The sequence below is a fragment of the Lampetra fluviatilis genome, chromosome 2 (assembly GCF_964198595.1).
Source record: "Lampetra fluviatilis chromosome 2, kcLamFluv1.1, whole genome shotgun sequence".
NCBI lineage: Eukaryota > Metazoa > Chordata > Hyperoartia > Petromyzontiformes > Petromyzontidae > Lampetra > Lampetra fluviatilis.
In genome coordinates, this window is record NC_136276.1 from 9,795,062 (window position 1) to 9,807,672 (window position 12,611).

At 47.5% G+C, this 12,611-nt stretch overlaps 2 protein-coding genes across 2 annotated transcripts in view; one reads left to right on the forward strand and one right to left on the reverse strand.

Annotated features, from left to right (window-relative positions):
* The window catches only part of LOC144941943 (advillin-like), a 44,757-nt gene extending 37,413 nt beyond the window's left edge, over positions 1–7,344 (reverse strand). The window contains exon 1 of the mRNA XM_078868484.1: positions 6,902–7,344. The gene's annotated coding sequence lies outside the window, so the exon portion shown is untranslated. The remainder of the gene's footprint in view (positions 1–6,901) is intronic.
* Positions 1–12,611, forward strand: part of LOC144941972 (guanylate kinase-like) — a 174,514-nt gene that overhangs the window by 85,216 nt on the left and 76,687 nt on the right. The gene's annotated exons all lie outside the window — the stretch shown is intronic.

Below are 12,611 nucleotides of genomic sequence, written 5' to 3' on the forward strand. Positions count from 1 at the left end.
TGGGGAGTGATATCTGAACCGGTCCTGCCTCCTCTCTCCACTATCCAAATGGAATGGGAAGGCATTTATACCTCTCTTACAACCATTGCATGCATAGCTTTAAAGTAAAAACAAATATCATGAGCGCAGAGTACCGAACTGACACCGTTGTGAAGCCGAGTTCGAATTCAGGCAACTGCTTGTGATTAAACTGAGTTCTCAAGTGTAGCACATTTAAGTTTGTTATGCACTTAATCTGGCAAAATTCAAGCTCTGAGAATTAAATATATGAGCTTGACTGTCATTGGATGACCATTGTTCTGTAGCAGGGCAAGTGGAAAAAAGTGCTGTCCTCTTGTGTGGTCACGGGCAGGGAATCCAGAAGTAGTTTTGTGATATCTACTTACACGGGCTATTTTCTAACACAGGAGGGGGGTTGCACAATGCTATGTAAGAGTTTGGGACGGATTCTTCTTCTCGAAATGATAAGAAGAGCACAGTTGGGACAATTTTGAGAAGATACAAAAAATATAAGCTTCCATGAAGCTCATCTCATGCACGTAAAATTGTGTGTTGGTTCCTTTCTCACCAGCACTGTTTGATATCTAATTGTCTTCATATTGTGTCCCTTCCTGCCCTTCACCTGAGTCCCCCCACCCCCACCCTCCTTTCAATCTCTGTTGGCCATTAATAAACAGATTTTTCCCCACTCTGCTAGCCGCTGTCCCTTATTAGTGATGAACCAGTGGATGTGAAAGGCGGAAAGATATTCAATTGTTAATTAGTACATAAAAGGCTGAATCGCAACAAAGGGCTCCTTTAGGACATTGCCACGATTCTTAACATTACGGCTGCAAATATATAAATGGCAAATTATTCAGGGCAACAACAGACTGGAACCGACTTGCAATAATGAGAAAATGATTATGGTCTGGGTAGCCTTGGACAAAGGCTGTGATTGAGATGAGGATAAAGTGGTTCGGAAGACGAGGCAGAGATGGTTAAAAGAGCTGTTTTTTAGGATTCAATGGGCATGCTCTTGGAAGAGAAAGGCAGCATATTGCAATTGCTGCTTGTAATTCTACATACAGTAGCCAGGAAAGCCTGACCCGCATCTCAAACTTTTTTAGACGGTCCTCCTTTAAGTTTTTGGGCATTTTTACTTATCAAAGAGGATAGGCTGCACGTGTGTAGTAATCCCAAAAAATATTATAATTTGTTCAACGAGATCAGCCTCTACTTCCCTACACCGGCCATTTTGCAGTCCTGCAGCTTGTGGCACCTGTGTGATCAAAAATACGTGCATTTTACGGTCTGGGAGGGAAGATTCAGTGGTTCGCATGCTGCGATATGACGCCGGCAGATTGAGTTCAATTCCCCCAGTTACGGCGAATTTGCACGGTGAGTTATATCTGATCACCAGTGGTGAAGTATGGTCAAAGATCCAGCATGACAAACACGTCATGGGGAGGCCTTAATTCAGCAGTGAATTGATAAAGGGCTGTAAATTATAATTATTTTATTTAAGAGCTCATAGGGACCCAGCAGTGTCTTGTTAAAGGGAGACCTGGTTTAAAATAAGTTTAAAATAAGTACGGCAAAACAGTATACACCGACAAAGAGACCCACAGAGCTCTATAGACTCACATAGAGGCTCATAAGTAACCTCTGTGAAACAGTAATGCCCTGCGGGACTCTAGATTAGGCTCCCACTGTGTTGTGTGTTTATTAGAAAGAGATGAACTCTGAGAAGCAAACAGAGCGTGGCTGGCAGCCAGGCACGAAGGGGGGCACAGGGATTAGGTGTCTTAAGGCACCGCGGGGGGTCACGTCTGCCTCCACTCCTGAGACGACGACTGGCTGACCGTTAATATTTGTACACATAACAGCCCTTTAGTCAACCCACTGCTGGCTAGTGCAGATTGGTGTTGGTTGGGATGAATGGACGCGGAGCATAGAATCGCAGTAGAGTACAACAATGGCGTTTACTGTACCGTCCTCTGCCGACCACAATGTAGCGGTCCCACAGCCCCCGGTGACAACCTGTTGTGGATGTCATTACCTGAGAGCTATCCAGCGGGGTCTCACAAAGTGGGCTAGGAGTAAACCCTCGGGAGAGGGCCGCAATGAAGAGCATTCCGTCACAATCGTTTTGGTGCGATCTCCACGACACATTCACGTGGCACTATTCATTGAGCCAGGTAGATAGGATTATTATTTTCATAGAAATTTTTAAATTATTATTAAAAAACACCTTTTTACAAGTATTTTCGACAAATGTTATTCCGGCTGTATGATTGGTGTCAAGCGACAAAGGAATCCATTCCGATTTCTAAATCTTTGCGTAAAAAATCCCGATCTAGTAACCTCTGGTCTACATGGCAGAGGGCAGCGCTTTCCCACTCGCTCTGCCATCGACAGTACTGTTCACCACACGACAGTCAAACCGAGATTTCTCATTATCAGGCGTGTAATTTAGGTAAATTAACTGCAGAACTAACATTAATGTGATACTTGTTTTGTGTACAATGGTAACCACACTGATACCATCAGCTTGCTACATTTGAGAACCCCGTTTTAATCACAAGGCGATTGCCTGGATTCAAAACCCAGAATTCTCAGGGGTGCCAGTTCCTTGCTCTGACCCGAGCCACATCGGCAACATGGGGTGGGAATGATTCTTTAGGTTTTTTTGTTGTTGTTGCAAGTAGCCATGGAGGCCCATACCGAGTAACCATGGGGACACGTGAAGGTTATTAAAGGAGGCAGCAGCACAGCAGGTGGCTTCTCCCGCCCTGACTGTCCCCACGCCTGTTTAATAGACAATCACATCCACAATTTATTAAGACACTGTGGCTAAATGCTTGCTGCAGAATTTAATTACAAACACTTACTGTTTTAATTTCTATTGAATATTCATGTTAAAAAAACAAACTTGTATGATAATTCAAGGGGATACTTTTTATAATCCATCTGCTGATGGGGATCATAGATTGACATTTTCTCGTGTCCGTTCTTTAGACATGGCCATGCCTTACACGAATCTTCAGCAATGCGTGGCCTGTTCAAACAATGAGTTGCATAGCAACCTTGATGCTATGGGTGTGAGTCATCCACAAAGGTTAAGGGTAAATTACATCACGAATTAAGAATTTTCATCAGTGTGGGGTTTACCAAAATAAATTAGGCATTACAGTTCCATCTTACCGAGTGAATTAGCTAGATTAACTTTTTATCCAATCATAGCTATACGAAGGCTAGATGGTTCCTTTTAATGGGAGATGTAGACTTATACAAGTACACGGAAACAGCAGCTCACACAGGCTTGTGCCGATACTCAGAAATGAACGGATATACATGAACACCCAGCAACTTACAAAGAGACCCACAGATTAACAGACCCATAAGCCCACAAAAATCCGAAGACGTAAATTAACCTACCAAAGAGTCCCTTTGACAAATATATTTCACCTTCACCTGCCAACAGCTAAGAGAGCCCATTGCGACCAGGATTCCAAAAGGCAGAATTGAGATTCAATTAATGGTGCCCCGTTAAACCCGCGAGGATTGTTACGCTTTGACATGCGTCTCAAGCCACTTTGTTACATCCTCGGGTGTTTTATAGAAAACACTTGCATAAGTACCCGGCGGTGCCCGGGTGAAAAATATATTTCTTAATAACCTTACATATATACACACCCTCACCACTCACCCTCACCATTCACCCTCACCACTCTCCCTCACAACTCATCCTCGCCAATCACACCCTCACCAATCACCACTCACCCTCAACACTCACCCTCACCACTCACCCTCACCATTCACCCTCACCACTCTCCCTCACCAATCACACCCTCACCAATCACCACTCACCACTCACCCTCAACACTCACCCTCAACACTCACCCTCACCACTCACCCTCACCATTCACCCTCACCACTCTCCCTCACCACTCTCCCTCACCAATCACACCCTCACCAATCACCACTCACCACTCACCCTCAACACTCACCCTCACCACTCAGCACTCACCCTCACCATTGATCCTCACCAATCACCACTCACCACTCTCCCTCACCACTCACCCTCACCACTCACCCTCACCACTCACCCTCACCACTCCACCTCCCCTCACCACTCACTAATCACCACTCACAAACGCCACTCACAACCGCCCTCACCATTATATTTTTGCCCCAGTCAACGCCGGATATTTCCCATTCGTAGCAGTTTATATCAAGTCTATAAGCAACTTATATTAAACAGGAAGCGCGATCCTAAAGTAATTTACAACCTTCGATTAGTCCTTTGTGCGGTTCAAAGAATCGATTCCTGGCATGTTGGGGGTTTACATTTTGAATGATAGAGTTTCATTTTCATTGTCATTTTATTTTTTCAGGAGTTTTTAATTACATTTTTGCCCCGGTCAACGCCGGATATTTCCCGTTCGTAGCAGTTTATATCGACTTTAAGCAACTTATAGTAAACGAGAATCGTCCGAATCTAAAGGAATCTACAACCTTCGATTCCTTTGCGCGATTCAGAGAATCGATTCTTGGCGCGTCGGGTTTAAAAGTAATTACACAGTTGTTTTTTCATTGGTATGTAATGTTTTAAAGTTTTCATAAGATTGTAAATGTATTTTCCCCCCGGGCAACGCTGGGTATATCGAGTTTATACCACAAATGCGTGCGCATATTTTGAACGGGAATTAATAATGGCGTCCACCCGGCAGCGAATGCGTCGCTACCCGTTGCCAGGGGCAACCGCCGTCCAATGAAACTGCGTATGGTCCGGCGACACACAGACACACACACAGACAGACAGACAGATTTGCGATTTTATATATATATAGATTGGCAGACGACGACACACGCAGTTACATGAAACGTGTGCCAGACGCTGCTGAAAAAAAACCCCACGGCCTCATCTAATCAACCCGGTAAATAACATGGAAGCCACTCACAATTGCCATCTCTCACAAGGTCACGTCAAAGCGGTAATTGACCAACCATGCAAAAGCTTCCCAACCAGGGCTAAATACGAGAGAGCCCCTGCAATGTGCAACAAGACAGGCGACGCCGGTAGATTGGGCACGGTAATGGTATTACGAAAGCAACGCATGCTATATTGACACGGGGGCTGAAATGTGCTCGTCCGCGCATCTCACCGACCTCCTCGTGCGAGAAACATTCCACGGCTGTGGATTTCAACCACAACTCCACGTTCGGACTACTACGTCCAATCAGGGGCTCTGTGACCCGATTGATCAGCGCGCCACGCTGCCTGCAATCCCGTTACCGCGTGGCTCTGACCAAACACGGGCAGCAGCAGCAGCACTTTTACTGCCGACGGTGCAGTGTCAAATATTGCACAGTCACGTGAACCAATTCCCGATTTCCTATCGCCGTAAAGCCTCATTATTGCTTTACCTGTGCGCACCGCCCGGCAGTTGTGAGCCTTAACGAGATGGGCGGGTGTCGGTAAAGCGGCTGTTTTAGATTCAAAGCGTCGCCGACTCACCGGCCTGGCTCGTACGGTGCAGTAACTGGAGGGTCAGGAGACCAGCGAAGGCAGCAGATGGTGTGTTTGCAAGAAATATATATACAACACACAAAAACAAACACAAGACAAGAAAGCACAACCCGCCCGTGAGAGAACGACGACACGCGCTTAGGAAGAAGACGCGGCTGCCACCTCCTCTGCCTCCACTACCAACCTCCCAATGTCGCACGCGGTCTCCACACAAATCCGCTGCGCGCTTAGCAACCAGTCATCCGCATTGATCCAGGCTGCACTTAGCGGCAGAGGACCTCTCTCAGAGCCCGACCCCCTCGTGGCTCACTCACGGGACGTGCCTGCCCCCCCCCCCCCCTCTTTTTTATTCCCACGAACACAACCACCACCACCAACCAACCACTCCACACCACGACCATTCTTCTTCTTCCACTCTCTCTCTCTCTCTAGCTCCCCGCCCGCTCTGCTACAGTGGTCGGCGATGTTTGCGAGCACCTATTGAGAGCCACACAACAACAACGACGCCACTCAGTGACGTCACCCCAGCGCATGTGCCAGGCTAGGTGCACTTTAAGGCTATCGGCCGTGAAGAAGCGTCGAAGGCTGGCTGGAAAGCTGGTCACGAAAGAGACCCAGGTGGTTATGGGCTCACCGCCGAGCGGATGTTGCCACCTGTGTTGGCACAGATTAAGGCAGGCAGATGCACGATTGCGTTCATTGTGTGAGCGACATCACAGCCACGCCTTTGCAGGTAGGTTACTCATTTAAGGCGGAGATGACCCATGAGAGGCCAAGTACAGATTACAAATGAGTCGTGGGCTACACGACAATGTTCGTGTATTGCGCCACCGCTCCCCACTCCGTAGAGCACACACGAGCGCCTCCCTTCTTGTACAAAGACAAAGGTCCCCTGTATAGCCTCAACACTGGCAAGTGCTGTTAGCGAGCACCTATGAACGCCAGCACGGCACGCGAGCGAGTGGGTGGCCAGAACCACGCCCGGCCGTCTTTGTTTCCCCGGCGGCGATCATTTACACACCGCACCAGGTACTCATTTGAGGCCGAGTCGACCTAGGCGACGCCCAGGACCCGAACACCAGGACCTTCTCGTTAACACGCGCACACAAACACACACGCGGGTTGCCGTAAAGCCGACAACGCAATCCCCCCCCCCCCAACACACGCGCGACGCGGCAATGTGCGCATTTGTGGTCTTGAACATTTCACGCAATAATGTCCCGAGAAAAGCCCTCGGGTGCGCAAACAGAAAAAGAAAATCCTTCCCCACTTTACAAAACACACGCGCACACACAAACACTCACACACACACACAAAACACTCACACACACACACAAAACACTCACACACACAAACACTCACACACACATTCTCTGCTTCTCTTACCGCAGGCGCGTCCAAGCGAGGCGGCAGGCACAACGACGCTCACGATCCACGCTTGTGGTCCCCCCGACGTGCGCGCGTCTCGGATGATTTGACCGGCAGGTTGACGGCACGGAACGGGGCACGCGGAGGAGCTACGCGTGTCCCTCGACCACCACTGCACGGCACAGACAATTTTCCGCGGGTGGCCTCTCCTACGTTCAAGCCGTTCCACCGGGATAAATATCAAGCAAGAGGCGACTGACGATTTTTCAAGCGGGGACGGACTGGCGAGGGAGCGCAACGTTGACGCGCAAACCCCGAGAAACTCTGGCGCAGTTCTGTGAGAAGAAGGAGGGTGGCTCATGCAGCTACAGGGGCTGCTGCTGTTGCTGCTGATGATGCTGCTGCTGCTGATGCTGCTGGACCCCGACGCGCAGTCGCGTCTCCGCCCCTCCTGCCCAGCCACTGCGTGGATTTGCTGCTCGCTGGCGTAATCTCTCTGGGGACTGGGTTTGGTGGGGGGGGTGCGAGGTGGAGGAGAGGGGTGGTGGTGGGGGGGCGTGTCCCATACCTCTCACTCACTCTACCCCCTACTTCACTATTTTTTTTTGTAACCACGTTGTTTGAGAATTGGGGTTGGATTAATATTCTCTCATCGGCCTGGCGCTCTGCTAACCTCGTTGTTGGCGATTTCGATTTTGGACGAAAAAGGGGACATTGCGACAAGACGGAAAATATTACCTCCCCTCGCAGGTGGTTGCAGGACCCCCCCCCCCTTCCCACCCACGGTGTGTACGCTCCATACATCATCTGGGAGCGTCCACAGAGTTCACAGTCCGCAAAGAAACATTGGGAAATGCTTGCTCGGGATGACAGGAAGAGGAACACTTGGAGCACTGAAAACACACGTTTGAGACATCATTGACCGTGAAGTGAATTTGGGAATGATGGCCGGGTGGACGAGACTGTTGACGGAGTGGCAGCCGAAGGAGGGAACGACCAGCGGGGAGATGGAGCAGTGAGACCCGGCTTGTGTGCAGGATTGAGATGGATATTGTGGCGACGGCACGGAGAGGCCTTCAACCAGCAGTGGATAAGCTCATGAGTACATCCGATTAGCACGGTTGGCTACTGACGGCGCGAAAGAAGTTCTACATACATGTCGCAAGAGGGTTGCGTTTATTAACTCGAGTACACTTTTACACGACAAATTAAACTCCAATGAGAAAATTGTCAGATGCGTGTAGCAGCGTCCCTGTGTTTATTTGACACCAATTTCAGAACATTCGCGAACGTGAACAAATGGGCTACAGTGGTGAGACGTGAAGGCGGAAAGTTGAGAATGGCTGGACTTTAAACCCCATCCCAGATCCCGACAACGTCATAAAGTAGGTTACGTACGCGTCACACGCGGTCCCCCATTGACCCTTGTCACGACGGAGGCTTGTGGATGCCATCATCCAGCAGCGGACAGTGACGCCGGTTGAAGAGACTCCACAGAAGTGAGAGAGCTGAGCAAGGTAACCGTGGCTGCTGATGTAAATAGGGTGGATACGTGTGGCCCTTAAGATCAAAACCTTAATTTACCTTTCCGAGCGCTCTCCGTCGCGATGCAACCGGTTGAATGTATATTTATATTCCTTTTGTCAATCCACTCAAGGATGAGGGCCTTCCCCTCCCACGCTGTGTCATTCATGTGGGTCTTATGGCCCCAATTTACCACGCTGGTCAGTACAGGTTCAAGGCGAGGAGCGATAACGTGGAAGCATAGAGGTACAGAATGCGTTGAATAGACTTAGAACATACAGCCCACGCGATACTGATACCATCATCATCATCACCACGATCCATGGGTAGATAGCCCGTCGGTGTCTACTGCACATTTCGTCATTTGTAAAATGTTGATAACACAAACGTGAATTAAGGTAAACAATCACATCTGCGTGTTGGGTGAACGCTGGAGACGATTTCGCCTTGCACACCAAAGCACAGGTTTGACAAATGTGCTTCGCAGCTGTCTCGCTGGTGGCGTTCATTCACAGCACTGGACTGGAGACTATCAATGTCGGCCAATTGCTGCCTTTGATGTTAAATCAAAGGCCCTGATCAAGGTCCGCATTGTGAATAATGGTGGGATTGTTTGAAAATGTTACCCAACGAGATCGGCAGCTTGGAATACAATTAGATCTGTCTTTTGTATTAGAAGAATCAAACCATCTGGCATTCGAATGTGAGCCCCCAACACACTCATTACGAACCAATTCAGCAACATTTAATTTGACTCTTTGTGAGCATTTATAGACCCCACGGTACATATCAAAATGAACAATGACTGCATTTGCGCAGGTGTGGGTTGCGGAATGTGGGACGTGGATACGGGGTGGGCGCCGAATGCATCGAGCATTCGGGGCAATCCAGTGCGGCAGCCTCCTCCCAATTACACTCCCTCCCCCGTGTGACACAAGGGACCATCATCGCACGGCTATTACAACCAGATGGGTTGCAGGGTTAATATCGCGTTACATTAGCCTCGTCACGTCACCATTGCATTAGCCTCGTGGGCAGAGGCGGCGGCCGCATTACATGAGGATGCTCACTTTGCAATGCGTAAAACATCGTGGCCACGCTGTTAAGATGGAGGATGACTGCTCTTGAGAAATGGTTGGTTGGAATAAGCAGAGATTGAGCGGCGAGAAGTGATACAGCTTACACAGTATTATGCAGATGACGTGTATCGTCTATGGGGAAGTGGCCCTGACAATGCCCTAAATTTGTCTCTGGTTGAAAGACTGGAGGTGCAGATTCATATACATCGTGTATTGGTGTCTTAACATTTCCCGCACCTCCGATTATCACAGTCGGCTACGTGCGGTGTGAAAGAAATTCAACATACATGCATACATACATTCCAAGGCCGTAGCCATGGAGTCAACATTGGGGGGACCAAATCTTCCAGGGGGTCTTGGGCCCCCCCCCACCAGAAAAAAAAATCTAAATTTGAAAACTAATTTCCTGCCATTTCCTGCCTAAAATATTAAAAAATTCACTAACACATGGGATGGAATTTTTATTTATTTTTTACAATAATGTCGAATAGTGCATTGTATTACATTGCTGTTATTTTCTTTTTTACCTTTTCTTGTTTCATTGTATGTAATGGCAGAGATTAGGGATTCATAAAGTACAGCCATAACCACAATCATATAAACATAAATCTATGCATTGTTATATGAAGACAATTCCAGATATTGTGGCTAAGGTTTAGCAAATTGTTGTTTTTATTTACATAGCATCGCAATGTTTTTTTATAATACTTTTATAGCAATATATTGGGAGGGACATTTTGAGTATATATTATATGCTCCTTGTGTCCCCCCCAATATATATTATAATTACGGCCTTGATACATACTCTGAGCTAATGAAAATAACGTGCCTGGAAATGCAGTGACAATTAGCAATACAATAGTGGGCTTATGGAGCCAGACAGTGATAAATATATAAATGACTTTAAATAAATGAATACGTTGACTTTGCCCTTGTGCAAACAGCCCTCCCATGGAATTTCACTAGCCTGCGAAAATATTTTGAATGTGTCATTTAATTTCGCGTTTTTGTCACATGCAGTGTTTCATCAGCCTGAGAAAGCAATGTAACACACAAGTTGTGTTTTGATCCAGCAGTTGCATGAGAATGGGTGACGATGATTAAGCTGAACTGTCCTGATGTCACAAAGGCAAAGTTCTATTCTACACAATATTATCTGCTCCTTGTACACACACACTCACGTGAGATAAGATGTACAAAGAGCGTGGGTTAAAGTTACTCTACCAGTCAATACCGACGAAACTGAAGCATTTACTGTACTCTGAGACACATTTTCCACAGCTATGCTTGTGTCATTGCGCACAACATCAGACACACCGTGTCGATCACGGGGGGGTTGTTTGACCATACTTCACCACTCTGGTCAATCTGAAACATTTACTTAAAACTATCGTTTTCTATCCTATTTACAACTACAGTATGCCAATATGGATGCAGCACTCCGCAAGAACCACTTTATCATCTATGGTGGAGAATTCAGCCGCAATACAACAGCGAATCAGCCTCTTGAGCAGAGCAGGGTCTGCCGTGAATATTCAATCAGTTCCCAGAAAGAGGCCGCGGGGGGGGGGGTTGCCGATCGTCGCTGTGTGCTCGTCACGCACACGGCCACGCAGCCGCACGCGTGCATCTCACAACACGGACACGTCCTGTACACACAGAGTGTGAGTGCAGCATCACAGCGGCGCCACGCAGCGTGTGTGGATGCATGTTGAATTTCTTTCGCAGCGCACGTAGCCCCGACTGAGCTAATCCGAGGTTTGGGGGAGGCAACGGCAAACTAAAACACAAAAAGCACACGTGTCATGTTTAAGGCAACACTTTGTGATTGGGTTATCTTTAAAATGAAGAACGTAAATGGTATTTTGTTCTATTTATTTCATCCCAGATGTCTCTTGTAAACATCAACTTGAGTCCCCAGATCACCGCGACCACCGCAGGCCCTCTCCGCCTGCCCGCCTGACAGGTAGCCCTCCTGTCCATCATGGGCCATCTGATTAGTTCGGGCGCAATCTCAGCTGGTTTGACCAAATGGTTGTGTGTCTGTACATAACGCATCTCAAAATTCAATCCCGACGTTACACACATTGCATTCCCATGGCATACGAGATACGTGCACTAGACGCAGCCGTCCAAACGCACGCGGCCTATGCCGCACACTGCGAGTGCTGATCAGCGGGCGGGCGGACAGACGGACAATATCTTCTGCATCTCGTGCCCTGACGCAACCCCGTCCGCGAAGGCTCCATTAAATCAGGGAGTGGGTGGCATTCCAGACATCGGTGACAGGCGGCGATGGAATTCCAATGAGTGCAAGTGTATTTATTACATTATGGCCTGCATGCAAATGTGTCAGGATGCCAACCCACTTAACCTTTAACCTTCCGCGAGTTTGTAGCGGGCGACATTTTACATCCAATTTCATGCAATTGAGGGCGAGTGCCATGCGTAATCCCAAACGGGTTCTATACATTTGGCTTTTATTTTAAACGATAGTCTTTTTAGGGGAAAAAAGCTGTACTACATTTGCATGCCACTAAATATGAATATACTGCCCTCTGTCCATTTATTTAGAAGTGGCACTGCCTGTGATGCAAATGTGCACATGTGTACATCTCAAACCCAACGATGAATTTAAATTAAGTGAGCACTAGTGTCGAAGAAAAATGTAAACCATACCCACGTAAACTGACAGGTCACTCACCCACTGCCAAACATACTGTATGTAAGCAGCTCACGTTGACCCGATATGATTTTTTTTTTACAATTATTCAATGTTATGCATGTTTACACTAAGCGCCAAACATACGAGTTTATTCGACATTATTTACAAGCACAAGGAAAACTAAATCAAATATTGGAGATGGCGAAGCAAGCTGGCATCACTTGGCATTTTTCGCACAAAGCCTTTTATTTTATTCGCAGCTTGTCCACCAACATTCACGATGGCAGACATTGGAAAACATTTGTCTCATCTTGTAACGGCCTTTTGGCATCCACCAACATTGTTGGCATCATTTACCCACACCGGCCTAGTGTTTGCTTGTATTTAAAAGGGGGCATGATCTGCCCTTGTCACCAGCACAACTCCATGGTAATGTTCCAACACGTCTTGGCTCTAACTT